At 41.1% G+C, this 25843-nt stretch overlaps 1 protein-coding gene across 1 annotated transcript in view; it reads left to right on the top strand.

The window, feature by feature from the left end:
- The window catches only part of LOC121524338 (semaphorin-6D-like), a 256246-nt gene that overhangs the window by 39312 nt on the left and 191091 nt on the right, over window positions 1-25843 (top strand). Inside the window, exon 2 of the mRNA XM_041809680.1 lies at window positions 6625-6767. The gene's annotated coding sequence lies outside the window, so the exon portion shown is untranslated. The remainder of the gene's footprint in view (window positions 1-6624; window positions 6768-25843) is intronic.

Raw genomic sequence — 25843 nt, forward strand, 5'->3', positions numbered from 1 at the left:
TTTAGTGCACTGTAAACACTGATAAATTCATAGCACTCAAAATATCCTAGAAAACTGATTACCTTCAAACATCAGCTAGTACTCTCTATTAAAGTTTTGTAAGTTATCATTTCATCTAAGGTGGACTGTCTTGTGCCACCATTTGCAACAGTGGCTGTTGGTGACCCACTCCATCAATGACAGCGTGCCATACAACTTTCACTGATGCTGATAACAGTGACAGTGCCCCCTATGGGTGGGACATCTTTAATTGTGACAGTAACTTCACTCGTGGTGCATTTTATTTATCCATCTTAGTTCCCCTTTTTTTAACCAGGAGAAAACCTCATTGAGATTAAAATCTATTTTTCAAAAGTGTCCTGGCAAAGACAGCTGCAGCAAACAGTGTGCATAAAGGTTTAGTGCCCAAGGCATTCTGGGAAAACTTGCAGATTTGCCATAACTCAAATAATGTGAGTTATAACAAAAAACACTTATATTGTTTGAGTACTGTTCACTTAAAACTGAAATAAGTTCTATCAGCTCATAAAAATAGAGTTCAAATCGCTGTTTTGGATTTTTAAGTTAACACAACTTCATTATACTCCCCTTTTTACTTAATTTTTTAAACTGAGTAAACTTAAGTAAATTGAGCCCTTTTGCTGTTATGGCCAAGAAGTACAATTAACTTGTTCATAATATGTATTTAGAACAGGTTAAGAAGAGCTGAGTATTTTAACTCAGTGTTTATGAGTAAAATGGATGTTGCGTTTTGAAAACAAGGAAACAAGGGCGAGTCCTGTCTTTGGTAAAACTTCTGTGGATTTTTAACTGAACTAAACAGTCACACAAATGGTCAAACTAGATGTTCCTCAGTCAGATCCTCTGACTGAAGACCTGAAAAGATCCCCATCACCGCTGAGACCACAACCTCACTCCTGACGTGTGAGATCTAGTTATCCACATTTCTGCAGCTGCGGTCTGCGTCTGTGTTTTCCTGAGCAAACGTGTGTAAAACAGAGTGAGCTTAAGAATCAGAGTCTCAGTGGGAAGTTTCTCCTCACAGTGTCTGAAAGCTGAGGGAGCTCCAGCCAATCAGAAAGTCCACAGGAAGCTTTGTGTGTTTGTGTTTCACAGATGTTAATAGCTCCAAACTCACGGCTCTCCTCTCCTCTCCTGTTTCTTTCTGTCTTCTTGTAAACCTGAATCTTTCTTCTGTTTGTTAATAAGCTGAATCGTTCGTGTCCGAGCTGTGCTGCAGGGGCTGCTGGGTAATGACAAGTGGAGACTGTGTGTTTAAATGAGAGCTTTTTGAAGAATCAGTGTGCTGCAGAAACGCAGCTATCATGGAGACTAATGGAGGGTTTGCTGTGCTGTGTTGTCTCTGAGCTTTAGTGTAAAAATAAACTTTTAGTGACAAACAGAAGAAAATAAAGCAGGGAAACAACAGCAGCTTGTCTGAAATCTTTGCTTTCATTTTCTGGAAATGTTCATGACTTTCTCCTTGTGTATAATTAATATTCTAGATGTATCTAATCAGTCATGTAAATTTGAAAGAAATGCATTGCTTTGCTGTACAGACATATTCTTGCTTCTGTAGGTTCTATATCGATGATGTCGGCAGAGAAGTCCCTTTGGGGGCGGCAAAAAAGTTTTAAAACTCACAGAGTATGGCAGCATACAGGAATTAAAAAATCCTCTGTTTAAAGCCTTGATGTTGTACAAAGCTCCTATATGGTCCGTTTTCACAAAGCGGTCCGGTTTGGTTCAGTCCAGTCTAGTCATGGTTTACTCTGATCTTACCAGGGTTTCCTCAGCTGATGTCAGTCCAGTCTCACTCGTTTTAATGTGTAATCCGTCTCTTTTTAGGCCGGATTCACACCAGAGCTGTTTGGTCTGCTTTAAATTAACTCTGCTCCATTTACCCAGATAGTCTGGTCTGTTTAAAGTGGTGCAAAAGCCCATTTAGACTCTGATGTGGACCAAACAAGCCAGCTCTGATCCACCTAAAAACAGGGGTTGTGGTTCGCCCTGGTGCGGTTTGTTTGAGGTATGAAAGCAAAGTGGACCAACTCGTGAACCAAAGGCAGGGAGTGGCACAAGTGTAATATTTTTTGGATGTATTTATGTCAGTTGGTACTCTCAAATGCATGTCGGTACCTCGACTGGCGTCTATGTTACCATGGTAACACTTCCTAGTCTAAGGCTCTGGCTCGCCTTCTTCTTTGGTGCAGATTCCTTAATCTCATGCTAGACGGCTCACTTCCTCATAATGCCCCAATGCAAAAAGCAGAAATCCTGAGAAAGTAAAATTCATCGTTTTATCATTGTTTATGTAGTTCAACAAACAGGCATGAGGAGATACATCTTCTTCTATGTCTTCTTTTCTTCTTCACCACTCTGTTCAGGATGACATGCTACAAATATGCAGGCTTGATGTTGTCCAGATGGTTTGGTTCATTTGGGCAGGTACAGTGTGAGAGCGGACCAAACCACAGGAAAGAACTACAGTGGGTGTTTTCAGAAGCGGTTCTGGTTCTGGCTCTGGTTCCCTTCTGGAGACTCAGAACTTTGGCGCTTTCTGGCAAACCAGCCTGTGTTCACACCAGTTTAAGCAGAACCAAAGTGGGAGGACATGATGCACATGTATCTCCACGTCCTGCTCCACTTTTTCCCAAGTCTTTCATGCAGTCCCAGCATTCCCCCTTCAGTATCTTGAGTTCATTAATTATTTGGTCTGGTGTTCAGGTGAACCCAGCCTTTGCCATCTCCTCTGCAAGTTCGGCATATAACTTGCTCTTCCTTTTTCTACTCTCCAGCTTCACCTGGAATTCTGTCGATGCCCAGATCACAACCAAACAGTTTGTCTCCCCAGCAGACCACTTCTTCTTCATTTTCTGCTCGTCTTCACAACCTAGAATGTGACACGCCCACCGATGATGTCGCGGTTCCCAAGGAAGAATCAAATGTTCTTGGTTCCAGCTGAGAACCAACTTTTCAGCATCAGAACCAACTTTTTCCTGGTTTTCCCGGTTTATGAACTGGAACCGGCACGGAGCCCTGCCAGTCTGAAAGGCCTACAAGTTGCGATTTGGGCTCAGAACCAAACCAAGACCCCTGGACTATCAGGAGTGAAAACAATCTTAGAGATCCAGATCCTCTGCTCTTCATTTAGTTTGGCTTTTAAATGTGGATTAAATAACAGCAAAGGATGTAGGAAAAGAAACTGGCACTCAAACAGGAGCTAGCTACCTAGGCTCACATAAATGAGCCGTTTCATGGCACAGGCTAGTTCATGAACAGCACATCGTTGCCAGTCGCTCACCCCACAAGATTTACTCTGTTGATAGCAAAGCAGATGGATTTGCCTGTTTCCATGTTTCTCACTGGCAAATCCATCTTGCAAAGCTCCCATTTGAACAGATTAGGCCCTGTAAGAAAGTGGCAGGATCAATCAGGAGTAAAGGTCTTTGCACACTGGGTCCGTTATTTACGGATCTGTTTTTTTCAGATCCGTAATCCGAAAAAGCGTCACGCACTCGGACCTTGCACACTGGATCCAAAGCGTTTTTATTTGCCTTCACTGCAAAAATTCAGAGAATGTGGCAAATGGTTTCGTACTGCAAGCCTGTTTCTCTGTCACTCCTTTAAAATCCCGCTGGATCCATCCTGGCAGAGAGCGTCATTCAGCACCCTTTCATGCGTAATAGCACTGAGCCACGTTGGAGAAAAAGAGAGAGCAACTTTATAATTCTGTCTCTGTTATGAGCTGTGAATAGGTTACAACGTACGCTTCATCTGTTATATTCCCATAGCTGATATCCACATAATGATCCAGAAAACTATGGCGTTTGCAGTGAGAGTTCGGGAGTGGGTGAGAGGGAGGAGTTGGATGGAGGTGAGTGAGCAAGAGAGAATAAAGCAACGGGCCCTGATCTGAATCATTCTCACCTATTTAGCTGTTATATTTCAATGGTTTAAATCCACAGAATAAATGAGCAAACTCTGGTGTTTAACGTGAGGTTAGATCGAGAGGAGAGAGGGGAGAGAGGGAGGGTCGAGTGGGGGTGAGCAAGCGAGGACGAAGCAGCAGGCACTGTTTTGAATCATAACTCACCCATTGAAATGACTCGGACTGATGCGAAATTTTGCATGAAATGGAACCTGTTCGATTTTACGGACAAAAATTTCGGCGTCAGTCTGCAAATGTCATTAGAACAACATGAGCTCGATTTTCTTTTTTAACGTGCAAAATATTAGGAAGAACTAATCGGACTCAGTGTGCAAAAGCCTTTAGAAGCAGTACTTTCTGAGTCATGACTTAGGGCAAGCAGCGACAAGAGGCCGGTGCAATTATGGTGGTAGAGATTAGTGTGGATGCTGCTAAAGCGCCAGTTTTATCAGAACTTGACAACATTTCTTTGTGAAAAGAAGAACAAAGAACAGCAGTGAGTTCTTTTCTTTTCAAAAACAACAAAAAGTCATGTACTGACATGTCTACAGTCCCCATGGTTCACATTATACATTTCTCTATGGAGTTTATTCCTTGGGAGCTGCTATGTCACGTGTTTTGTTGCTCTAATTGGCCTGTAAAGATGTGACACACAGAACGTTTATCCAGTCACCCTCTGAGTTTTTTTTTTTTTTTTTTTTTTTTTAAAGGCTCTGCCCTTTCCTGAACACAGTGTATGGGAGGTTTTCCAGATGGGTGTGTGAAACACATCCATCTTGCTCAGTATCAGACGCCCAGGACTCTTGTCTCCCTTCTTCTGGCTAGACTACATTGGAAGGTCTAGGACTTAATAAATTGTGCAACTAATCGCCTCCACGCCAGGTCAATATGTTAAACTGCGGTAAAAATAACTTTTTTTTTGTTAAGCGTAGGAATCGTATTCAATGTGTGTAGACATTTTCTGATAAAAAAAAATGCAGCGTCACGGTCCATTTAGAGCTCTAAAGTACTAACTTACCTCTGGTACCATTCATTCCTCAAGGCTGTCCCCCACTGCCTGACTCCCAACAGACATTTAGGATCACGTGATTGCAAACAACCAATAGCTGATGTAAGCAGTTGTGGTGTTGCTGTAATTTTGGTTGCTATGCAAATTCTGGCTGCACAAGTTTCCTGTGAATGCTTTATTGTTGTCTTACTTCTTAATATGTCTCAACATGTTCAGTTTAGTTCCATACAGAAGGCTGTGGAGTTGAACTATTGTAACCTAAAACATCACGTACAGCTGGATTAACAGTGTTCTAGAGTGATGACGTCTTGTTTGAGAACCTGTACCCATCTCCACCAGGTTTAAAGTCTCTCCTCCTTCATATGTCGACTCTGAGCTAGCTCCACTCTGCCTTCTCTCTTCCCCCACACCAGCCTTCATTATGAGCCCCCACACTTCTCCTTTAGTGTTTTTTCTGTTGTAATTATGAGTCCTTTGAAATATGACTGCAACACAAGTAATGGAATAATGAATGTTTGTCAGCGTCGCCTGTGTGAGACGTCACTGCTGAGAGCTGTGCGCCAAACAAACACTGAAGTCTCGTCTTCCAATTAAGGAGCTAATTAGAGCCAAGACGTGAACAAACAGCTGCTTTATGGCAGGAAGCAGGTCATGAAATCTTATGCAAGCTTTATGAAATAAGAGAAATATATCTGAATAGTGTAATAAGAGGAAATGAGGCTCACCTTTCACACATTCCTGCAGGTTGAGCTCTTCATCTGGAGCTAACTGAGCTTACGTTTTTGACTCCAGCTGTAATAAAGTTCCTGTTTGAGTGGAGGAAAGTGTGGCTCGGTTTGAGCAGAGTCAGAGCTTCAGGCCTGAATCCTGAGCAATGCTCTTGTTTAATTCTGCCCTCGACTTTGTGGATTTTCTACTTTCTTCATGTTGTGGACTTCAAAGTGTTTCGCCCGGGCTCTCCAACGGTGCAGCAGGAATACATAAAACCCATCATCCCTCTCTCCTCACAGCCGCCTGTCCATTTCACAGCCAATCTTCTGAACCAAAGTGATTTGAGAGTGACAGGAGGCGAGGAAACGAGACTCCTGTCAGGGATATTCAAGCTGCAGACGAGTCATGTAAAGAAACTGGACTTTCTCTTCATCCACAGCAGCAAACATTTGATTCATTTCTGCCGGCTCTGTTATACAGTATTCATCAAAAAGATAAGCACAAAAGGAAACTTGGTGGAAAGGGATAAACAATGCACACAAAAGTAGAGACAGTGGTTCTTTTGGACCTGTGTAACCCTGATTTTAACTGTTTTTGTCACAAACTTCTGAGGAGAAAAACTCTAGAAGAACATTTCCTGGAGTTTTGTTAATACACAACAAAACTTTGAAAATATTTCACAGATCTGCATCAAACAGAAGCTTTGGTGTATGATGCACAAGAGAAATCACCGTCTGTGGTCCAAAACCTTCCTCCTCCTCCTCCTCCTCTTTGTGTCTGTGAGTTTCTGCACAGACTCCAGAATCAACCTGATCTTCCAGTTGTCTGTACTCTGATCTCTGTGTGTCCCAGTTCTCAGGGAAACCTGCACCTATCCCACAATGCATCTGAAAAAAGATGAAAGCAGAGCCTCCTCACCTGAACTCACTCCTGGCTCACTCTCTTCTTCTTCTTCTCTTTTTTTTTCCTGCAGGTTTATAAACTAAACAAAAGGACTAAATCAGGTCTGGATCATTTGGAGTTTGGACTTCTTCTTTCTTCTGGATTTGGAGATTTCCAGCTCACTGATTGGCTCTCATGTGAGGCTGCTTGTGATTGGTCAGTCCTGGAGTAAAGGTAGGACACCTTTTCTGAATTCAACAGTTTTTCAGTAACTCTCTATTGATGCATTTCTTTCAAAATTTCTTCAAGTTTTTGCAGTTTCTGTTGATATGTCAGCTGAATACCTGCTGTATTTTATTATCTTAACTCTCCGGAAGTTAGCACAATTACTCTGCTCTAAACCAGGTATTTAAAATAAATAATCACGATAATAATTAGACTTTTTATGCATGACTAGAAAGCTCAAATTTAGTAGACTGAAGAAGTGCTGCATAGGGCTGTGCGATGGCATGATTCTGGTGATATGATACATGTCGCGATACATGAGCAAGGTAACATTTTTTCAATAGTGTACACATATATCTATATATATATATAACTACTAGGCTATGTAAGTTTAAGTTAATAGATATAGAATAAATTCCTTGCAGGATTTTTTTGAATTAAAAAAATCAATACAGGGTAAATGTACTCCTATCTTTTATATTTCATGTTATGTAGTGTGTATTATTGCTTAATGTCAGGGAGTTTGTGGAGGAAGACTGTGGGAGACAAGCTGGTCTTCATGTCCAGACTTAAGTACTGCTGGATTGTGATGTGGGTAGGTCATGACCTAAGAGGCTTCAGAGTTTTTTATCATATTATGGAAGCCATCATTCCTAACAACACCAACCTCCGATTTCCATTTACAGCATGCACGCCGCACACCGAAGCACCGTGGGTTTGTGCAGCCGCGCGCAGTCCTGATCAGCAGGAAGAGATCACGGGAGAACTGCGAGTTCATGCGGGAATAATATATCAACAGTGGACTATTTTACCCTTTGGGGTTAATTTATCATCCTTTCTGGTGTAAGTCCATGATGTTATTGCTTTTGTCATTGAGTGAGTACATTAGGAAGTTAAAAGGTTCATGTTTGCTTAAAGGATCTGTAGTTTTATGCAAAATTCTTTGGCTAAATGTCCTCACAAGTTAACTTTCATTCGTCAATGGCGCCGTTGTAGCTCTGTGACGCACTGACCTCTTGGTGACCCTTTGCTCTCGCTGCAGGATGAGACGTAATGTTGATATAATGATGATTTATGATCGGGAGTCCCTGCCTTGTGTTTTATTTTGAAAGAAGTGGATGTTCTATGCTTCTATGGTTGGTGCTTTCTGAACATCAGTGAATTTACGAGGTTTGGCAGCAGCCGGTGCTGAAATAGACCTGCAGTGTATCTGAAACGAAGCGGAGCGAAGTGTCGGTCCAGGCACGCGGCGCTGCCGGTTTGGAGCGCCGGCTAAGGAAATGATAGACTAGAGAGGGAACGAAATGCTTTGCAGTACGATTTGCCGGCGTTCTGCGGCATGCATGCTGTATATGGAAATTGGGGGTAAGACGGCGCAGCTCTTCACAAATAAAACAAAGTACTGACTGTGTCATTATGGTTGCACAAGTAGCAGCGGGCTCACGTTAGCCATTAGCTGTAATGCTATTGCTATGTTGTATAGCCTGCAGATTCTTTTTACTGTCCGAGTATTTCACTCTCGCACGGCGTATCTAGCAAACGATTTGACTCCTGACTAAGTCTGTACTGTCTTTAACGTTTTGGAAGCCAAAATAAGTCCACATATCTGCTAGATTAAATCGCAATATGGCCTGCTGCAATTTTCAAATTGCAGACGTTGCAATATTTCTTTAACTTGAAATGTGCCAAAATAACAGTTTAACAAATCTTTTATTTGCTGTGGCAGAGATTTTATGCACATTATGCAAACATTCAAGTGTCAATTTTTTTTTATAATGGTTTACAAAATCCTCCCTTTTGTGTTTTATGTTTGTTTTTCTCAATCAAAATGAGCGACATAAAAATGATAAAGCAAATGACATCACATTTGCAATACTAGCCAAAATAGCTCGTTCTATCTAAAACTGATGAAGCCGAGCTTTACTTCACGAAAGTCATACCCCAGCTGCGATCAGCTGGTCGCCAGCCTCACCTCCCCCACCCCAGCCACCTCCTTTATAGCTTAAAGCTTGTCGCACCCCCATATTCAGGTTCATGCTACTATGAATTAATTGCTTCAGGAATAATTTGATTGCTTCCAATACACATGGTCTTTATGAAATTATTTATTGCTTGAATTTGTCAGAAAATAAAAAGATTAAAGCAAGAATAATCGCATATTAAATTGCAATCGCAATCCAGTCTATTTTCCCCTCTTTGTATCTCCTGTTCATTTCCAGCAATGCTAGCATAGCTAGGCTAACTGATGATGTACTGTCTTGTGATGTGTTGTACCATGTCTGATGGTATCCTCTTGTATTCTATTGCATCACATCTTTTTATGTTCTTTTGTGTTGTAAACTCTGTTATTTGTAAGGATAAACATTTGTACTCTGTAGGTCACACAGCCTTGGTTTCCAGTTTTCCTGTGGTTCTAAGTCCAGCAGAGCTGGAATTCTGTCTGAGTTTGTCTTCCCTGTCTCTTATCTCTGATTCTAACCTTTCATGAATAAAGTTCCTTCCTGCTTTCACACATTACACAACACAGAGACAGAGAGGGATAAAGGGGTTCATCCTGCTGTAATACATTCACTCTGACAGTCTGACTAACGGCCTCCTGCTGACCTGCTTCCATGTTCAGGTTCAGACTAATCACAGAGCAACAAACAGAGTATCTGAGCCAACCAGCACAGGAAACCATTATTTATAGAGGAGATAAAAGTTCTGTCAGAGAAGAACTAAATGAACTAAAAGAGCTGATAACAGAACTTCTCTGAGACTCCATAAGAGAGAGAAAAACAGGAAGAGAATCCAGGAAGTAGTCTGTACCCAAACTCTGACTCTCTCTGTGCTCATGCAGTAGTGACATGAAAAATCGCAGTAATGAAAAAATACCAGAGGATGTGCCGCGTGTGTGCTCCAGGGGATTTGTGTGTGTGTTTCTGTGGAGTTTTCCCAGGATGCCTCGGGGCAATGCTGGAATCTCACGGGAAGATTTGAGGTTAAAGATGTGTTTGAACTTGAAAAGCGTTCACGCATGGATAAACAGGCGGTGACATTTCAGAGAGCTTGATATCAAACACAGAGAGTTAATAGATGCAGGTGTTGGTGCTGTAGTTTTCTGACTGTTCGGTTGCCAAAAGACGCGTCTCGATGCCACGCTAGGTCGTCATTCACTCCACAAATGTGGGACACATCTGTTTATGTGGCCCATATCTGATCCATAGGAGTTTTGCTGTCAGGGAGGCGTCTCCACCTCACAGGAGGATTACCTGTCCCAGTAAGAGAATACTTTAACACTCTGAGGTCGAAGCACTCACCGGTGCGTTTTCGCTATGTTTTTATTAATAACTTCATCGTAGAAACGCGGGTCAAACACTTCTGTAAATGGAGAACCTCATCTTTTACTTCCACCCTCACTTGCCATCCCATGTGGTTCACAGCAGGAGCTACAGGGCCAATAAGAGGGCAACGGGCACGTGACGTAACCTCTCACTGTGCATCATTGGTTGAAACCTCTGTCCGTAAACTTTTGCCAATCTGTTAACACTAAAGCCCTCCCTATCACAGTTTTTGCCGGAGAAGTAAGGCCATAAGCGGGAGGGATTTTTAAAATTTATTCTAGAAAAAGCATATGACAAAATTTCTGTTATTTATTTATATATTCCACTACTTTTAGGAAGCCAAGACTTTGGTAAACTTCCATTCTTGCCACTTTTTGGCACTTTTAACCAATTTTTTCCCACTTTTTATCTGCTTTAAATCAAATTCCACTCCCATATTTGTCCCTTTAGGCCTTTCTTGACCCACTTTTTTCTGCTCTCATCCCATCGATCCATTCTTACCACTTTTTGCCTGTTGTTTCCCTTTTTTAACCCACTTTTGCCACTTTTTAACTGCTTTTCACCTTTTTTTCCAGCCAATTTTTTTCCTTTTTTTTACCTTCTTTCGCCACTCTTTCCCACATTTTTCCCCTCTTTAAACCCATTTTTGTGGCTTTTTGCATATTTTTGACTCTGTAGTGGATTTATGGCACTTTTTAACCACTTTTCACCATCGTTTTGCCTGACTATTTTGCCCATTTTGCCTTGGTAGCCCATTTTTGTCACGTTTTACCAATTTGTTTCCACTTTTTGCCCTCTTTGCCACTTCTAATCAATTTTTGCTATTTTTTAACCGCTTTTCACCATTTTCCCCTATCCGTTTTTGCCTTTCTTAGCCCATTTTTATCAATTAAACCCATATATGCCAGTTTGTGACCACATTTCCCTCCTATTTACTGCCAATCATTGCCACTTGTATCCAATTTTTCCTATTTTCAGCTTTTTTTTATTTCAAGCATCAAAACAATTTGTCCACATGAGTGAAGGTGTGCTTTCACAACAGATTCAACAATTTTCAAAGATTGGATTTCAAAATTCAGCATTTGGGCTAAAATAATTCTTTATAGAATCCTCTGAGACAAAAATGGGCCTCGGTCTGGATAAAGCTGAGATTGTCCTGAAAATATTGATATGAAACACTTGGGTATTCAGTTATTTGAAAGTACCTTAAAAAGAAGAATTAAACAAATAGTGTAAAAATGAATGAACTACCCTTAGACCTCAGGAGGTTGGATACAGGAGTCTTTTTTATGCATTGTTTGGACTTTGATCATTGTTGGAAAAATGTTTGACACAGAAATCATTGAGTACATTAAATTTATTTACATGCATGGTGTTTAAACTGATACAGGCATGCAGCTCTAGCTCTCCTCTCATTCTCAGCACACAATGGGCAGGTGTGGGTGTAATTTCACTGATTTTTTAAATTCCTAAAACAAACATTATAGCAGCCGCAGTAAGAATAGAACCCTGTGTCTCGATCAAATACTGCCATATGAACTTATTTATGACCATGCTACTTGTATAATGCTTCAGCTGTAGGACTTGACATGTTTTGAATAAATATCATTGTGCTAAAATGGATTAAAAACACAAGGACACAAATCATACTTCCAAAGTGGGGCAGAAAATGCACACATTTGCTCTATAAAATACATCAGACTGCAGGAAAGAAGTGTTTGGTGGTTGAAATACTCTGGAGGAGACCTCCTTTCCATGATAGAGGAAACAATGTTTGAATATTCAAGCACTGACCATCAGGTTATTGCAGAAGAAAAAGACACAAATAATAGACAGACTTGCATAAGTTTAAAGCATCGGAGAGACTCATCAAGGATTCATCATGGGTCGGATATACCACAACCCAGGCTTGAGATGGGGTTTGGGGGTAGCCAGAGTCAAACGGCACATGTCAATGTACATGTGCGACGCTGGACAGCCAAACCTGCCTGTGCAGTACCCTGGGCCGTGCTTACTCACCACATCCATCCCTTACTCCACCCTAAAAGTGTTGACTTAATTTCTCAACATTGGAAATATGTAAGGACATCCAGAGCAAGACCAGGGTTGTGCCAATCCTCCTTCCCGGTGCACTAAGGCTGCATACCCGTCAAATCTACGCCTTACTTCAGCCTCAGTTTTTGGCCAGAACATGCCTAAAACGTCTGCACAGTACAGTATATTTTTCGAATTATGATTAAATGTTCACGTGTCGTGACTTTGTGACTCTTTATAACTGTGCCTAGGAGATGTTGGAGCTTAACAACGCCACGGGAGAGAAAAAAAAAAACTTCAAACCGCACTGACTTCTGGAAACGTCTCTCACTCTCATGCACACTTCAGTGTGGCATCATCACAAGCTTGTTGAAGATCTTGGGTCGTGGTTCATACACATGTGCGCATATGCGTGATCTCTTTTAATGTGATGCATGCATTGTCTCTGACAATGACACACACACCACCTACAGCAGCGCTGTCTTACATGCTGGATGTTAAAAATAGACTCAGCATGTAAAGCTTTACCGTTCCCCTGCTGTATCATCTATTTTTCATCATTGCAGGTTGTTTTATAAAAGTGCTGCTCGCTCTAAATGAAAGAAGACATGGACTCTTTTTTTACTGTCTGAAGGGTTGTGTTATCGGAGCACTTCACCTCCACTGAAGAGCTTTGAACAGGACTCAAAGGCAGCAGATCTCCTCTCTCTGATGTTGTTGCTGGACAAAGCCATGATAGAAAAGGATCTAGTGGACTTTACAAAGACGGCTCTCAGTGAGCGACCCTGAGTGAAAACAAGCAGATTTATCCCAGGCTTCTGCAGGCAACATGCTCCTCTGTTGAACAATAATACTCACATGCTGAGTGTTAAAACCTTGTAGTGTCTCTAATGAAGGAGTCCTCATTTCTGGTTTAACCTCAGGAAATCTGACTCAGGTCTGGTAACGCATTTAGACAAAAGTCTGAGCCTTATAACCTCCAGGCTGTAGCTGTGATTATATTATATCTGCTTCATGTCTTGTATGCGTTTGCTTCATGACGTCCTTAGGTGTGAGTTCTTCTCAGGCCTTCCCACAGAATTAGCTGGGCCCCTTAAAAACCAAGCAAATATGCCCCTCATTTTTATTATTATTATTATTATTATTGCCTCTGTTAGCCATTTCTGGCACTTTTTAACCACTTTCCATCATTTGTTTAGCCTTTTTTGCCAGCTTTTGCCTTAATTATCTCATTTTTCCCTGCTGTTATCCATTTTTTTTTGTTTCCTAACCATTTTTTGTCACTTTTTAACTGCTTTTCACCATTTCCCCCAGCCCACTGTTGCCTGTTATTCTATTTTTTGCCACTTTTACCCAATTTTTGCCACTCTGTAACCACTTTTAACCCATTTTTTTACCACTTTTTGCCTGTTGTTTCCCATTTTTAACCCACTTTTGCCATTTTTTAACTTCTTTTCACCATTTTTCCCAGCCAATTTTTGCCTCTCAATCCCTTCGTTTGCCACTCTTTACCACGTTTTTTCCCTCTTTAAACCCATTAATGCAGCTTTTTGCATATTTTTGACTCTGTAGCTGATTTATGGCACTTTTTAACCACTTTTCACCATCTTTTTGCCTGACTATTTTGCCCATTTTGCCTTGGTAGCCCATTTTTGTCACGTTTTACCATTTTTTTCCCACTTTTTGCCCTCTTTGCCACTTCTAACCAATATTTGCTATTTTTTATCCGCTTTTCACCATTTTCCACTATCTGTTTTTGCCTTTCTTATCCTTTCTTATTATTCAGGTTAAATATTAAATATGGTTATCATAGACTTTAATTTACAATGGACCAGGATTTTCCTTACCTCCATTTGTCCCCCATTTGGCTGGGCCCCAGAAGGCTCTCCCCTTTATCCCTCCATGGGCGGCCTTGATCCCTCTACGTGTTACCTGCATCAGGGGCAGACCTCTGATCGGTTTCCTGTTCAGACTGAGACTTCTCACAGAAGAGCGTTTTCTAATCAGCTCATTAATAAACTCATTTAAGCGACTCATTAAAACAGCAGGTTGTCTGTGACACATTATCAGCTGCTTCTGCTTCCTGCTCTAGATAATAAGACGCTTCATATTCTTAAAGGTGTGTTACTGATGAGACAGGTTATAACCTGAGAGAGAGTGCTCTGTTTGATCTAGCTGTGTGGGAAATGTCAGAGTTTAAGGCCTCCATATCTGATCAGACAACCGTCTTTACTTTCTGTTATTATTATGGTTATTTCTTATCAGTTTTAGTTAAATGTTTTTCTTGGAAAGTAAGGATGCGTGTGGACTGTGAGTGTGAAATATGTTCATGGAAATTGAAGACACTTGTGAAAAATAGAATATTAATGCAAAGAGAGTCCTGTGAAATAAGAATGTCTGCACATATGTTCTACCCTTACAGAGCAGATGGATTACCCAGACTCCATGTCTGTCATCAGGCAGATCCATCTTGCAGAGCTCTGGTCTGAAATGATTGGGGCGGGTCTGAGAACTGACCGGACCAATCAGCGGCGTTTGAGGAGAATGAGGCGGTAGCTACAGGCCGGGTTTGGTTGCACTGAGAGAGGGTAGTAATGGCTGCTGCTGGTGTAGTGTTTAGCTTGGATGTAGCTACAACGTAGCAGCAGTTTGACCAGAAATGAAGAGCAAAGAAGATGTTTTTACTTTTCTCCTGACCTGCTTCAGCGTGAGTCTGTGATTGTTATGAATGGGGTTCAGTTGTACTATAAGCTTGTTTGTACAACCGCTAACACCTGTGTAGCATTTAGCTCAGATGTATCTGTACTGTAGTGGCAGTTTTATCGTAACTGGACGACATTCTTTATTTAAACAAGAGAAACGCTTCCTATAAGAGAATGTTTCATTTCACTTATCTGTGCCACTTTTTAAATGCTTTTCACCATTTTCCCCTAGCCCATTTTGCCTGTCTTATCTTATTTATTTTCCATTTTACCCAATCTTTGCCACTTGGTAACCAATTTTAACCCAAAAATGGGTTAAAATTGGTTACCTTTTGCAAGTTTTTGCCTCTATAACCCATTTCTGGCACTCTGAAACTACCTGCTCTCATTTGTTGCTTCCTTTTTTAGCACTTGCTAAAAAAAAACTGCTATCCCATTTTTGTTTATTTTAACCCATGTTTGCCACTTTTTAACTGCTTTTCACCACTTTTCCCCAGCCCATTTTGCCTGTCTTATCCCATTTTTTGCCTCTTTGACCCATTCTTTGCCACTCTGTAGACACTCTGAACCCATTGTTGCAGCTTTTTGCATATTTACTGCCTCTACATCCCATTTCCTACACTTTTTAACCACTTTTGACAATTTTTACTGCCTTTTTTCCCCTTGTGCCTTCCTCATCCCTTTGTTTTTCCTATCCTACTTCTTCATCACTTTGGGACAGCAACATCTGGCACCCTCTCACATCTAAAGACAATTTCTCAGTAAGTGAGTTTTTAGTCTCAGAGTAAGATTTTGGATCCTACAGTGTCACAGATTCCAAGACTAGAATAAGATTCCTTTGTATACATGTGTACAATAGATCTAAATTAGAGTGTTTCTATGAAGGGATGAATTTCTGAGTTGTGACATGATTGAAGCTCTTTTCTCGACGCTGGTACGCTCCTATAAATAGGAGAAAATAGGACATTTGTTGGAAGTGAAGATTTCTCCTGAAAGCCAGGATGTTGTTACTGAATAAAACCCCTCACTGAGGTTTAGGAGAACAGATTTGAGCCTGTTTCTTCCTCAGGTTTAAATAGAGCTCTCCTCAGACCTGTGTTTATCTGTGTGTGGGTTTTATCTGGGACAGCGAGGTGTGGTTTTAACAGCCTGATGTTTTTGCATGTCACTGTTTTAAAATCTCAGCTTCTGTGGGGTCATCATCAGGCTACAGGAGCGTACTCTTCCTCCTCTTTACCTCCACACCCTCTCTGAAAATCTAGTGCTGACACATTCCCAGATTTGATTGTATTTATGTATGTATCTTTTGAGAATGAAGGATCTCTGCATGTTGGAAGTTTGGACAAAGATTCTTCAGCCGTCTTCATTTCTCCTCTCATTGTGGTGATGAAGAGTCTCCTCCTGAAACAGACCCCATAATGGCACATTGCTGGCTCTCACTGAAGGAGAGATGTAGTTTGATGGGAGCAGCGTCTGCTCGTCTTAACAGCGACCTGCCTCCTATTTTTAACATCGGCTCGTCAGACGCCCGCTGAGAGCAGCTTTGATATCTGCCTCCTCGCTACTCTTTCACTTTCTTCTTCTCTCCTCTGAATGTGTGCGCTCCTACGTCTGTCTGCGTCCGTTTGTCGCTTCAGTTTATCTGCTTTTTTATCAGAGTGACAGCCGAGAAGCGGCAGATAGAGATGAGGGAGCTTTAGAGTCGGAGGAATATCTCTGAGATATGGCAGAGCGCGGTTTCTCGGCTCTTTCTTCTCTGGATTTAGGAGCAGAGTTTGTTCAGGAGGTTTGAAGGACTGATGGGAGCTTCAGCTGAGGAGAAAAGATTCGACTGGTGGTTTTAAATCGATGTTGAATTGACAAAAAAGATGGAACAAGCTGTATTAGATGTATTCAGTGTGACTCCACAGCCAGATCTGAGGCTACCTCTGCTGCGGAGGCTGGTCAGGAGATGAGCAGAAACATCTCCAACAAGAAGAACCTTCAGTGTGGCTCTTTGCTCTTCTTTAATAAATAAATGTTTCCAGTTCTGATGAAACTTTTGCTGTAGCTGCATCCAAGCCAATCTCTCTACCAGCAGCCGTTGTTTACAGGCTTGCAGTCACTTTAACTAAACCACAACCTTAGTTACCAAATCTTTTTCCTTAAATATTACTCTGATTGGTGATTTTCTAACCAGGAACAGGCATGCCAGCTTGTAGCTTTGCAAGATGGATCTACCTAGTGATGCCTAAAAATGATATATTCTTGCCCTGTATAATAAGTAAAATATATTTTGATATGTGGTTGGATAGCTCAGGTATGATATTGAAACAATAAGATTTGACGTACTAGGATATGGTACTATAATATTTCCAAACATACCTGGCGTTGTGTGAAACAGTCATTGCCCCTAAACCTAATGACTGGTTGTTCCACCCTTGGCAGCAATAACTGCTGGCAAGCATTAACATCAACTGGCAGTGAGTCTTTAACATTAGCAAGGAGAAGTTTTGGGCCACTCCTCTTTGCAGAATTGTTTCCATTCAGCCAGATTTGAGGGTTTTCTAGCATGAATTGCCAGATTTAAGTCCAGACTTTGACTAGGCCACTCCGAAATCTATATTTGTTTTTTCAAGCCATTCAGAAGCAGACTTGCTGGTGTGTTTGGGATCATTGTTCTGCTGCGCTTGAGCTTGAGGTCATGAACTGATGACCGGACATTCTCCTTCAGGATTTTCTGGTTGGGAGCAGAATTCATGGTTCCATTGATTATGACGAATGGTCCAGGTCCTGAAGCAGCAAAGCAGCCCCAGACCATCACATTACCACTGTCATGTTTACTGTTTGTTCGATCTTCAAATCTTGTCTTGTCATTCCACAGGATATTTCCCGATAGTCTTGAGGATCATCAACATGTTTTTTGTCAAATGAGCGATGAGCTTTTGTGTTCTTCTTGGGCAACAGTGGTTCTGGTCTTGGAACTCTCCCAAGATGCCATTTTTGCCCAGTTTCTTTCTCATTGGTGAGTCATGAACTCTGACCTTAGCTGAGTCAAGTAAGGCCTGCAGATCTTTAGATGTCCTTCTAGATGTCCTGGATGAGTCATCGATGTGCTCTTTGAGTCATTTTGGTAGGACGTCCACTCCTGGGAAGGTTCACCAATGTTCCCAGTTTTCTCCATTTGTGGATAACGGCTCTCACTGTGGTTCAGTGGAGTCCCAAAGCCTTAGAAATGTCTTTGTAACCTTTTCCAGCTGAATGGATGCCAATGACTTTGTTCCTCCTCTGTTCTTTAGTGTCTTTTGATGGCACCATGATGTGTTGGAGATCTTAGAGCCTACTTCACCTCGTCAGACAGGTTCTGTTTCAGGGATTTCTGGATTCAAAAGGTCTGGCAGTAATCAGGCCTGGCTGTGGCTGGTGAAATTAAACTAAGCATTCCAAAAAACATGGTCAATCAAAGTTAATTTATGATTAGAAAAAGCGGGGTGATTACTTTTTCTCATAGGGTCAGGTATATTTGGTTGGCTTGCTTCCCTTTAAAATGAAGTCACCATTTAAAAACTGTTTTTTGTATTTACCTAGGTTTTCCTTGTTTGATATTAAAATTTGTTTTGTGATCTCAAACTTTTTACTGTAGCAAATGTGTAAAACATCAATTAGGAAGGGGGCATCAAAGGAGGCAAAAACATCAGACTGTCTCCCTACGTTTAGCTGTAGAGCCTGTATCAGGCACCACTCACACTGCTGTGGGTGGTTCTTTCACACCGCACTATTTGGGGTGCGTGTTCCTAAACAAATGGTCATTTCCTCTTTGGCTCAGTTCGTTTGGGCTTACAGTTTACAAAAGTGGTTTTCTCATTGAAAAACTGTAGCTAATAGAGTGTCTTCATTTTGAAAAGTAAAATAAAAAAGGCTGTCCTTGGGGCACTGATGTCTATGGGGTATGACCATTGCCCCATGTAAAAGTCTGTAGTCCTACAATCATCTCATATGAGTCAATAAAATGCTACTAACAGTCCCAGGCCTGCTCCATGAGACTCAGCCATCATCTGATTTTTATTTATCATCCTCAGCTGAATCGTGATTTAATGCTCTTATTCTCTGAGCTGAGTTAGGATCAGTGTAACCGGGTGGAAGTTTAATGTCTCATCATGTTAGGACGCCGTGAGAAGAAATAAAGCCTCTGTTCTGAAATTAATTTGATCATTTCCTGAGAGAGCGGCGAGCAGAAGCCTCGGCTCGTCGCTCGCTGTAATCTCAAGTTTGAAAGGGAGAAGAAGAAGACGATGTGATGCGTTTCTTCTTCTTTGGTGGTCGACGTCGTCCTATAATTGGGTCACATCCCGCTGCAGATGAAACAGCCGTCCCAGAACGGTTTGAAGCTTCTTCTCATGTGTCTGTCGTCTGTTTTCTGTTATCGCCACAAAGAGCTCTCCTTCTGTCACAATGCTTTCTGGGTAATTAGACGCTCTGTTTTCCTCTCTGTTTATAATGGTTATCATCACTCCTCGTCTTCCTCTTTGTCTTCTTCCTCTTTGTCTTCTTCTTCTGTGGTTTAAAGACCGATGAGACGAGCTTTCTGTCTATTTCTTTTCACGCCTGTTTTCCAGACGCATCCTACAACAGTCACAGTGATGGTAGTGAAATCTCTCCTTCATCAGTAAAGCTGACAGCATTGCTCTTTACTGTAGTTTAAACTTCATGATTGTTCCTAAATTGGGTCATTGGCAGTAAACTGGTTGACCTGTTAATCTGTGTTAAAGACCTTCACCATAACCCCCATCCCCACTCACACCCCGATAATCTTCTCAGCAGAAAGGAAACCAAATTCTGCCTCTGTTAACTTTGATATTAAAATTATGAAATAAAATATGAATGGATAACCTGCAGCGAAACACTCCTACTGAGCGAGTGTTTGTGTTAAAATCTGTGTGTTTCATTGAATAAAGGAGCGAAACTTCTCTGACACAAAAATTTCAAAAGCTGATTGTTGCCTGTGATTGGCTCAATCAGCTGCCCGCTGTGCTCTGATTGGTTAATCCTGATAAGATCTGGACTCTGATTGAGGCCAAAGGTGAAAACACAAACAAGGTCAGTGATTACGGATTACTTTGGAGCTGTTGGCTCCTGGTTTAAGCTCAATCCCCATTTTTGACCCATTTCATCAACTGAAGGCTGAAGAAGGAGAATTTAACAACTTTACAATCCAGGAGTTTCAGTCCAGGAATACAGAGAAGAGACATGAAATAAAGTGTGCACAATGACATTTTGCAAAATATAAAGCATATCTGAACTTACTTGAACTATTCTCCAAGTTGAACCCATTTTTGCAGCCTTTTTGCATATTTTTTTTTCTCTGTAACCCATATCTGGCACTTTTTAATCACCTACAATCATTTGTTCCTGCCTGTTTTGGCACTTTTTGCTTTCAGTATCACATTTTTTTCTGCTACTTTCCCATTGTTGTCTATTTTAACAGATTTTTTGCCACTTTTGAGCTGCTTTTCACCATTTATTCCCAGCCCATTTTGCCTGTCTTATCCCATCTTTTGCCACTTTTAACCAAATTGTTGCCACTCTGTAACCACTAGTAACCCATTTTTAATGCTTTTGTATATTTTTTATGCCTCTATAACCCATTTAAAGCCATTTTTAACCACTTTTGACCTTATTTTTAGCCTTTACAACCAATTTCTGGCACTTTATAACCGCTTTTGACCATTTTTTTAACTGCCTATTTTGCCCCCTCCTGTCTACCTTATCCCATTTTTGTGGCTATCCCATTTTTCATCTCAGTCACATAGCAACATCTGACAACCTCTCACATCGACTGTTACAAAAATTTTTATTTAAATTGATTTTGATCACTGACTACAGCCAGCGGGCCCAAGCCATTGTGTTTCCCCGCTGTCTCTCATTCCAGCTATCCATCTGAGCCATGTTTGTGGACATAATATCTCAAGAAAGTTTTGAGGAAAGTTCTTCTAACTTTGCACAAAAGTCAAATCTGACACAAGAATAAACAAAGAAGATTTGAATTTCATTGGGCAAAAGATGAGGTCATGTTAAGGGATGAACATGATCCCACCATGATTGTGAACTCACAAACACTTTGAGGGATTTTTTCTTCAAACTTTGCACTTACACCACTCGCCCTTGATGATGAACTGACTAGATTAGATCTTGAAGGTCATTGGGCAAAATGTCAACCTATGTCTAATGCCTAATGTTCACCCCTTTCTTGTCAATTCATTATCTTGAGAGCACTTTAAAAATCTTCTTTGAACTTTGGTTATACAAGGTTATAAAAAGTTCAGTAACTACTGAACCATAAATCCTAGCCACTTCCTTTTTTCGTCATTAAAACCAGCCACTGTGCTGTTCCAGTGACGCTATCCATGCCTATCCATGGAAGCTCTTCTAGAGCTGTGGATCTCAAACGGTGGTCCAGGGACCCCTGGGGGTCCATGAGCCACAGCTTGGGGTTCCACGAAATAGTTCAATGGAATTATTGAAACAATGTCATGTCATTAAAAAGCAAATAAATACATATAGGAACTACAAAGCCATGAAAAAACCATACTAAACCAATGATTCCCACATAAGTCCATTTTAGGTCAATGAAAATATAGATATGACTGTGACATGTCACGTAAATCAATCACTGGTCAAGCATCAGTCACTTTGCTCAGGACACATTTGGTGTGCAGGTCCAGCTAGCAACAATGGATAAATATTTAAACGTGTCCACTTCATCAAGTGGTGCTAGGCCCAAGCCAGCTAAACTGAGAAAATATGATTACAGCAACCTTGAGTTTGGTTTTACTGAGGACAGCGACAGAAGACCAAAATGTGTTGTGTCTCTTCATGTGTTTGCAAATAAAGCCATGAAGCCTGCCAAGCTAAAGCATCTGATAACAAAAGCATGCAGATTATAAGGACAAAACAAAACAATTTTTTCTGACAAAACAAAAATAGCAGTTAGCATATGTTTAATCAGTGTGGGGGTTATGTGGGGGTCTTAACCCTTTAAACGTTAAAGTTGCAAAATTGCGACAATCAACATTGCTGAATTAAAACAGGCTCTAGCTGCAAATATGGTGCCTAATGTTGTTACTACTTTACACCAGGAGAGGGCGGACATGAGTAACTTCAATCCCAGCAGCATTTGTGGGTGTGTTTCAAGTCAAAGTTTTGGAGAGAGAGAGTTTTGAAAGACCCCCCCATCAAGGAGACGATAAAGCGGTGATTGTAGTCAGAGCATAATGGAGAGAATTGTAGTGAGAATACTCACAGTGCCGGAAGGAATAGAGGGGAATATTCTCCCTCTGACATGACGTTCAGTCGTCTGGTGAAACCATGGGTGAGCAACAACAGCGCGTCCGTGCCCCATGATAGTCCACAAGCAGCACACACTGAGGTCGATGCTTTGCCTCACCGTGGCCGGGGCGGGAGGGGACATGGTCAGGGTATCAAAACACCGTGAATAGTGATGGAGGTAGGGAATGAAAAACACAGCGGAGGTAGGGACAGCCACGTTAGAAGCCGTGGGAGAAAATGGCTGTGGAGGCTGCCTGGTGATGTCAGAATATGCAATTTAGATGAGTGAATTTACCCCCATCACAAACTTTGGGTCATACTGAAGATTTTTCTCAATTACAGTTTGCCTTTGTCTCCAACCACTTTCAAGCTAAAGCCTTTTGAAATCTTGATATCAAAATTGAATATTTTCTTGAAAAAAACTCTGGCGTCCAAAGAGTTAAGAATGCTTGAGGGATTGTCTTCAAATTTTGCACAAACATCAGCTCTGACGATCGAAATAATGCCTTAATTTTGATAGTGATAACTCAAGAACACTTTGCATAATTTCTACTCGACTCGAGGATGAACTGAGTAGAATTTGGAGATTATAAAACTGAGGTCAAGGTCTTTGGGCCTCATGTTCATCCATTGATTGTTACTGCAATATCTCAGAAAGCATTGAAGGATTTTCTTCTAACTCTGTACAAATGTTCACTCCGACTCTGGGATGAACTGATTAGCTTTTGAAAATAAAAGGGAGGAAACCTACCTCTCTTTTTGGCCCACTGCTGCCTTTTTACTGTCCAGGAGTTTTCCACCTGCCAGATCCAGATAACCAGCAGGTGTTTGTTCTGTTTGATTTAGTCCTGACTACTTCCTGGCTTCACACCATTGGTTTTTTAATCATAAAGTGTGTCAGACTGCTCTGTGGGAGTTGGTGTGAAGTGGATTTCATTAGTGATTTTTTAGGTGACTTTTGACCCATCAGAGGAAGGTGCTGCTTGGCATCGGCGTCTTGGTACCAAGCAGGAGGAAGAGGAGGTTTAAATCGGAGGAATCTGAAGCAGCATTTGGTGTTTTTGGTGGCAGAGGAGGAGTGTTTTTATTTGGCAGGCTGAAGAGTGAGATTTAAAGCTGTCACTGAAAGCAGAATTTGGCAGGAGATGGTTTTCTCAGTCTGCAGTGTTCAAGCCAGGAGGGTCAGCTGTAAAAATAAAAAAAAACAAAGAAGGAGAACTGGTCTTCAGTTTATCAACAGAAGAGATTCAGGAGTGTTTGACAGTCAGCACTTCTCTGTTATTAAAACAAATACCTGAGCATCTGTCTGACGTGGATGTTTTTCTCTACAGATGTTTGGCTTTATTTAGAGAGATCTGGTCTGTGCTGAACACTTCCTGGTTTTATTTCATGTTTTCAGAAGAAACAAAAGCACAGGTCGGGCAATCTGGACTTTAGAGTCAGCTCAGTCCTAAAACTTTACATTTTAACTCAATGAAAAGTGACAGCACGTGAAAAGATCCAGCTGTGTCCCCTCTTAAAGCCCATCTTTACTCTTCACTAGACCACTGATTGATTTATTTAGGAGCTTGACTCTATCTCAGAGATTTAGACTTAAGATTAATGAGATTTGTTCTCTGATCAGAGCTTTGAGTTAGTCATGGTCCAAACTGTTTAGCGTGAGGGAATCAGACCAGATCTGTTAGTCCAGACTTGAACAAACTGTCGATACTATATTAAATGAGGTCCGGTTTAATTCTGTGGATATCTGATATGCTGATAAATTTGGCAAATACATGCACATAAACAATGTTTTCAGTGGAAAGAACACTGAGTCTGTCCTGTTCCTCTTATCTTATTTTGACAGTCTGATTTAGAAACAAACATAAAACAAGACAGTTGACATTTGATTCGATCAAACATGGCAGATGCACTCTGTTTGGGAAAAACAAAGTCATTTCTTTGGATTGCATTATGTGGTGATTGTATTTGAGAGCTCCAAGCATGGCTGTACCAACCTGCTGACTGACAGTGAATAAAACTCTGGCCTTTTTCTGAAGGAGCTGATACTCGCAAATTAAATCAGTTCTCCTTATTAAAGTACAGGTTTGCAGCCTGGTTTTCTGAAACAGTTCCTGAACAAAACCCCTGCTTTGTAAAACCATAGACTAGCTGTAATACAGTCTTAAACTTCAAGTGTTTTAGTTACCAATGTAACCCTTGCTGCGACCCCCCCCCCCCCACGGAGGTTAGAGGTGGGAAAATGCGCTACAGTATAATCAGTAAATATGTAATAGTATTGCATGTTTTGCTGCATGCATCTGCACGTGCATGTCTGATCCAGCACGCATCATGATGTAGCCAACATGCAGCTTGTGTGCTACATGTTAGCTATGTCTCCCTGCCTTTACAGTCCCAACTGTCTTCATATGATTACATAAATACATCATCCTACAACTGACTTTATTGATTGTATAGAAGAACTGAGGAGGGGAAGAATTCACAGTAAAAGCAGTCTGCAAAACCAAGGGGATTTTCTTTGAGGAAATGCTAAATGAGGCTTTTACTTTGAAAAACACAAACTGGAGGTGTACTTCCACTGTGTTTTTCTTGCTTGTAGTATATTCTACTGATGTAGGAGTCCATCCATCCTTATCCTGTTCGAGGTCACGGGTGGCTGGAGTCTATCCCAGCTGTCATTGGGCAAGAGGTGGGGTACACCCTGGACTGGTCGCTGAAATATAAAGAAGGACAACTAGGATAGCTCGCACTCACACCTAATTCAGAGTCACCAGTTCTCCTAACAAGCATGTCTTCAGTGGTGGGAGGAAGCCAGAGTACCTGGAGAACCCACACATGCACAGGGAGAACATGCAAACTCCACACCCTGACTAGGGAGCAAACCTAGATCCATCTTGTTGTGAAGCAGCAGTTCTAACCCCTGCACCGCTGTGCAGCCCAGCGATGTAAATAGAAAACTTAGTTAGACCAGCACAGTTTTACTTGTGGCCTTCATCTGGGTCATCAAGAAACACATAGGATACATATTCTAAACAAACAAGGTAAATATCAGTCTCTCATTTTCCTATGCTGTCTAGTCTTCCCATGCAGCTGGTGAAAAACAAAAAGGGGAGCCCTCTTTTCTCTAGATTCCTGGCACTTGAGACACCTGACTTGTTAACATGCAAACAAAATGCAAATCAAGCCATGCCAGGGCCAAAATCCTTTTGACATCGTGACCACAAAAATAGAAGAAATAGACACGCAAACTCCTGAACAATGTCTAAATTGCACAAAAGCGATGGAAAAGAAGTGGGAAAAATGAGTCAAACTGGTAAGGAGTAAGGGTTTCCTCATTTATACAGAGATGTCTCTCTTTTGGTGAACATATGACTGAAATTGATGTATTTGTCCTTTATGATAGCATTGATTACTAAAATGATAGAGGTTAGATCATTTTGCCATTTGACAACATCAGTACAAGAAATAGCAAAACCTTTGTCAAGTTTAGACTGAAAAATAAGGTTCAACCTTTCAAACAAGGTTCAATATGGTTTGGTATGATATGAAGGTTTATTGTTCTCCTCGAAACCATTTTCTAAATTATGTAAAATTGCATACTGAAGTGAAAGTCTGATGGAGAGTAAAGCATTTTTTTGGCTCTGGTGACTCCATCAACTTTATAAAACAAACTCTACTACTCTTAAAGTGCTGCTCATTTAACAAGAAACACTGTCAGTGG

This window comes from Cheilinus undulatus, linkage group 16 (genome assembly GCF_018320785.1).
Source record: "Cheilinus undulatus linkage group 16, ASM1832078v1, whole genome shotgun sequence".
NCBI classification, from domain to species: domain Eukaryota; kingdom Metazoa; phylum Chordata; class Actinopteri; order Labriformes; family Labridae; genus Cheilinus; species Cheilinus undulatus.